At 49.3% G+C, this 6,060-nt stretch overlaps 2 non-coding genes across 2 annotated transcripts; both read right to left on the reverse strand.

Annotated features, from left to right (window-relative positions):
• Positions 1-908: 908 nt before the first annotated feature.
• TRNAA-UGC lies at positions 909-980 on the reverse strand. Its single transcript has one exon. It is a non-coding gene; the product is annotated as a tRNA-Ala (tRNA).
• Positions 981-2,600: 1,620 nt separating this feature from the next.
• On the reverse strand, positions 2,601-2,672 carry TRNAE-CUC. Its single transcript has one exon. It is a non-coding gene; the product is annotated as a tRNA-Glu (tRNA).
• Between the last annotated feature and the right edge of the window lie 3,388 nt (positions 2,673-6,060).

Here is a 6,060-nt window from a genome sequence, read left to right on the forward strand (position 1 = left end):
TGTATACCAAAAATGGGAATGAGTTAAACAAATGTTCCACGACCATGGAAAAGGAATATGAGGAGGGGGTAAGGGGGAACAGATGCTTCCTAATTATTACCAGGCACAAATGTAAAGAATGCATAGGTTAGCAGAATTTGACATGCGAATCGAAGGTATAAAAGGACCTGTCTCGGACCTGTATAGTGTGCTCCTTTCTCAGGCACGAGCCGAGAAGGACACCCGCTCAGCTGACCGAATAAAGAATCTGGTAACCGTCCCCCTGTCTCTCCGTGCCTCCTTGGGGTAATTGGGAACGCTCCAGGGGGAACGAGCCTATTTGGCTAACACCCTTTGCCCACAGGGAACCTTCACCCCACTCCCAGCCAGGTTCTTGTCCATGGGATCACTGTAGGGGGGCTGGGTCCCGCTGGGTCTTTTCTCTCTCTGTGACAGGCCAGGGTGCAATAACTGGGGCATCTGAGCACCCAGGACCTTCTGTGGGGCTGCCATTCCCCTTCCCCTTCTGTGGTCTCGGCTGTCATTGACTCCAGCCTTTTTTCTACCCATCGTCAGCACCATCCCAAGCCAGCTGCACTCGCCTCAAAAAGACAGTGTCCCCTGGTGGGTGTAAATCACTGACCTCTCTCCTCTCTGAGCACTGACTGCCCCTCTGTTTCCTGGCCTCTCAGTCTGTGCAGATGGGACCTTTCCCTCCAGTGCTGGAGGATTCGCCCTTCTCATCTACCCTTGTCCCAGGCAGCACAGCGGGTGGGAATCTTACATGTACTGAGGTGACTTAGGAGCAGAACCCCACAACCTTCCATGCAATTGGCACTTGCCTCACTGAGCAGGATTGAAATTCCTGCAGGAGACTGCTGGGCCACATCCTCTGGGTATGAGCAAAGCAGCAGGGTGAAAAAGAAACCTGGAGATGCTGGGGATTGAACCCAAAACCTCATACATGCAAAGCATGTGCTCTACCAGTGAGCTACATCCCCAGATAGTCTTTGCTTGCTATGAGTTACACCAGGGGTAGGCAACCTATGGCACGTGTGCCAAAGGTGACCCATGAGCTGATTTTCAGTGGCACTCACACTGCCCAGGTCCTGGCCACCAGTCTTGGGGGCTCTGTATTTTAATTTAATTTTTAATGAAGCTTCTTAAACATTTTAAAAAACCTTATTTACTTTACATACAACAATAGTTGGTTATATATTATAGACTTATAGAAAGAGACCTTCTAAAAACATTAAAATGTATCACTGGCATGCGGAACCTTGAATTAGAGTGAATAAATGAAGACTCGGCACAGCACTTCTGAAAGGTTGCTGACCCCTGGGTTACACTCATAGCCCTCTTGTTTCCAGAGCACCCAGTGGCCTAAGAGCAGCCTGGGGGACACATTCCCTGCTCTGAGGGCCAAACCTGCTGTCCTGGAGATTGCTGGTTCTTAGGGTCACTTTGCAGCAGGGCCAGATTTGATGTGTGGGGCAGAGAGAGTGGGTGCCCTGGACTCAGGGTGCAGAGATATAATCAGGTCTCTCCCCAGCATTGGGTGGGGGGCGCTGCCACCCCCTGCTGGAAGGTAATGGGAGGGGAGGGGCGCTGTGAGTCGCTCAACACCTGACCCTGGTGGCAGCAGTGCTGTGGGGAGCTCCAGGTGTTTCTAGGATCTGCTTTTTACACCTGCCTGTAAAGTCCAGCTTTCCCCAGCACATTCACTGCGGTGCAATTGGGTCACTGTTTCCATGGCTGAGCAGCAAAGAATTTCTCCCAGTTTCCCTTCTATTGGCAGCAGCATTAGCCTGTGTCAGTGATTAATGAGGTGGATCTAGTTATAGATTGTTATTCATTCCCCACCTTGACTATTCATACAGTCCCTTTCCCATGCAGATTCCCAGCACCTCGGTGATCCTGGTAGCAGGAGTTGGGTCCTGAGACTTTCAGGGTTCTTTCCCCCTCCACCTGGAGTGAACTCAGCTTTTCCCCCATCCCAGACTATCCATGAAATAACAACAGGGGCATAAAGAAAGAGGGGAGGGAACATCTCACGGCCAGGGCTGGATGTGCCCAGGGCCCCCTGCTTGTCCATTGTTTCCATGGAATTTGGCCTCCTGCTTTGCACAAGGGACAGAGAAAGATCTTGCTGTTCCTGTGTCTGTGCAAGGAAAATTGTGCTTCTGTATGAAAGAGAGGCGGGAAATGGCCCCATGATGGGACAATAGCCTCAGGATTAAGACCTAAGGACTCAGGCTGAGAACTGATAGAACTCCACTCATCTGGGATTTAACAAATTGTCTTTCATGGAGCAGGGCCAGTTCCAGTAGTTTTGGCACCCCAAGCGGAAAAAAAAAATTAAAAAGCTGCAATCAATGGCAGCTCTACCGCTGCCACTTTTGGTGGCAATTCCTTCCCTCTGAGAGGGACTGAGAGGGCTGAATTGCCGCTGAAGCCTCCCCTTTCCATTGACCAGCCCAGGGACCTGCTTGCTGCGCTGGTGCCTGGAGCCAGCCCTGCCATGGAGACACTGGGAAGATGGGGGGAATCAGGAAAATACAATGGATTCGTTTACATTGCAAGTGAAGAATAATTGAAGCTTTTCTGGTTTAAAGCCATTTTTCCCTGGCTGGGAATTGAACCCAGGCCTTGGCAGTGAGAGTGCCAAATCCTAACCACTAGACCACCAGGGAGGTGATGATGGTGTTGTTCTTCTCACTTATGGTACACTTTCTTAGGCTACTTTCTAGCCACTTTCTGAAACTGTTCCACTGTCCACTCCCTGAGGGGCTAAGAGCAGAGAACCCCTGTGCTCAGGGTCACAACCTCAGCCCAACCCAAGTCACTGAAACAAACTCAAATGATGCTTCCTCCAGCAGGATCACAGAGACACACAAAAAAACCACATGAGGAACAATCCTCCTCTGCCTTCATTTACCCCATCGCAACCCTCTCAGCAGCCCGCTCTTGTGGGAAGGACACTGAGCTGATAGGAGCTCTGGCATAGAGACCAAGGGAGGGGTGTTGCTCCCCCTGGGTGTGAGCTGATCACATTCTGACTCTGTGTAACAGGGCTCTGAGCTTTGCCATCTTGTGAGTTCTGAGCACTGAGCCCCCCGGACACTTCTGCTGGGAGCATGGGGATTGCACAACAGCTGCAAGCCCTTTTCCTGTCTCCTTGTCCTCCTCGGCTTCCCCAGACCTTCCCCACAAATGGTTCTATCAGGCGCTGGAGGGATCTAAGGACCTGCAGGTTTCCCTCACCCACCTCTTAAGGCAAACAGTGATTCCCTTCTCTGACACTCCTGGGCCTGGGCTTCTTTTGAGTTTTTCCCCAGGGGACCTGATTCCCTGTGAAAATGTGTGTGTGGGGAACTCAGACTCAGACTCTCCCCCACTAGATGAATCCAACAGCACCTCCCACTGGTGGGAGAATCCTAAATTCCACCCTCCCACCCTGGTTACTCTGACCAGCTGATGGCGACAGCATGCTACATCAACCCCAGCTCTCTGGGCTAGAAAGCAGCATCTAACCAGCCTTGTGACAGCTCCGGTTTGCTCGCTGGAGACATAACGGAGCAGGAAAGAAGGCAAATGTCAGACAGGGAACCTCAGCTCACAAATAAACACCCTCAGGCTCCTTCTACACTGCGACTGGGCAGATGACTGACTTTAAATCTAGCTAGCTCAGTTGGTAGAGCATGATGGTCTTTCAGGGTGTGAAAAACCCCAAAATCAGTATAATTAAGCTGACCTAAGCTGTGGTTAGATAGTGCTAAATGAAAGGAAAGATTGTTCTGCCAATGCAGCTATTACAGGGATGGAAAACCACTCTAATCACTGTAGCAGCTGTCTACTCCACAGTGCTAGAGCAGTGTCACAGCAGCATTTTAAGTGTAACCAGCCTCACAGTGAGACCAAATCCAGCTCTGCGGACACTCAGGCACTAGTAACATACTAATGCCTCCATAGTTGGCAGGATTAAAACTTGCATGGGGAGACCCCAATGGATGTTTAGTCTATCACCTTAGCCACTCAGCCACAAGTACTTAATGTACATTTACTTCACTACACCATGATTCTGTTCTCACAGAATTGTCACTTCAAATTGCTCAGACCAGCTCCCCCAGCACACTCCTGGCTGTGCATTAGTGTAAGTGTGTCCATGGCTGAACAGCAAGAGTTCCTGCCCATTTCCCTTCCAGCTGGAGCAGGATGAGAGTGTGTTTGTGGTTAATGACATTGCTATAGGTTGTTGTCCATTCCCCACACTGACAATTCAGACAGTCCCTTTCCTATTCGAATCTCCACCATATTATTCCAACAGCCGGGGTCAGGATTTCTCTGGGCACTGAAATGTTTCAGGAGGTTGGTGCATGAACTCAGCCTTGCATTCCATCCCTGATATTTCATGGACTAACAGCAGCAGCATAAAGAAAGAGCTGAGCCAATATCTCACTGTTAGAGGTGAAGGTGGCCACGTCCCCTCTGTCTGACCATCGCCATTGCAGGAGAGAAGGTTTCAATGGAATCGAATGCCCTGGCTCAGACAAGAGACAGAGGGAGGTTTTGCTGTTCATGGATCTGTGCAAAGGAAATTGTGTCTCTGTGTGAAATTGAGGAGGGAAATGAAACGTCCATATGGTGGCCCAATGCCCTAACAAATGTGGGTGAAGGAGTCGGGCTGGAAAATGATTTTACAGGAGTTCGTATCAATTTATTGCCCTGATTAAAATCTATGGCTAAAAGGAAGCCACTGTTGTTAGTACTTGAACCTGTGTAGGGACACCCCAGTGGGTATCAAGTCCATTCCCTTAACCAGGGATAGTCGATTATTTTATCAAGATCTAAATTTCTTGGTCAAGATATAGTCAATGTCTAGACTCCAGAAAAAATAATACACTGATGATAATAAGAAGAATTTAGAAATAATCTGCAGTCACTATGGGCATAACTATGCTGATTGTCTCGTGTTTCACTCTTTATATCTGGCACCACTGCCTTTCCCTTTAGTCTTGTAGTTTACCAAGGGTAAAACTAACCATCTCTTCAGATACAAGGGAGTGTTTGTGTTCATTCCTGTTAGCTACACGGGGGTTTGATGTAGCTGCTTTCAATCCTCCGGCTTTGCCCTGATAAGTAACATTTCAGGGTGTCACTGATCTGAAGGAGTGAGATCATTTTTTGGCAGATTACGCCTCCTCTTAAAGGTGTTTGTCTGGCTGGCAGCCCTGGTTCCCAGGACTCTCCTCAGGGAAGAAAGTTTCTGTGCAAAATACTAAAACTTTTAACAGAGAGGAGGGAAAGGCGATGGCCACATGATGGGGCCAGTATGTACGACAATATGGTTCTTTTATGTGGGATGACTCTGAACATTGACTGATCTCCACTCCCTTGTGTTTGAAGAGATGTTTAGTTGTGCACTTAGGAACCTATAAGGCTGAAGCAATTTTATGGATGGTGACACTACGATTGAAGGGTTATTTAATGTTGTAGAAATTGTTAAAAACACTGAGCTTAAACTGGAACTGCCTGTTAGTAAAGGCTGGTTTCCCCATATCAGTTCCATAAGCTCTGCTAGAAACACCCTGGGTTCTCTCCTGCCTCGGTGGGAACTGGAGGGAATCATCCCCTGCTGCCCTTGGCTCCAGGCTGGTTTTTCTGGGGAGGGGACGTGGAATTGGTTTGTTTGCTGTTGAGAAGGGAGCCGGGCCAGTTCTCAGGGAACGAGAACTCCCAGCATCTTCCCAGCCAGCCCAGGCTGCTGCCCTGTCCCAGCCTCTGTTCCCCTGGGGGCCCTGCGTGTCTGAGGCTTGGTCTTCACTACGCGTTTAAACCGGTTTTAGGAGCATAAAACCGATTTAACGCTGCACCCGTCCACACCAAGAGGCCCTTTATATCGATATAAAGGGCTCTTTAAACCGGTTTCTGTACTCCTCCCTAACGAGAGGAGTAGCGCTAGTATCGGAATTGCCATATCGGATTAGGGTTAGTGTGGTCGCAAATCAACGGTATTGGCCTCCGGGCGGTATCCCACAGTGCACCACTGACCGCTCTGGACAGCAATCTGAACTCGGATGC

This window comes from Mauremys reevesii, unplaced genomic scaffold (assembly GCF_016161935.1).
Source record: "Mauremys reevesii isolate NIE-2019 unplaced genomic scaffold, ASM1616193v1 Contig35, whole genome shotgun sequence".
NCBI classification, from domain to species: Eukaryota; Metazoa; Chordata; order Testudines; family Geoemydidae; genus Mauremys; species Mauremys reevesii.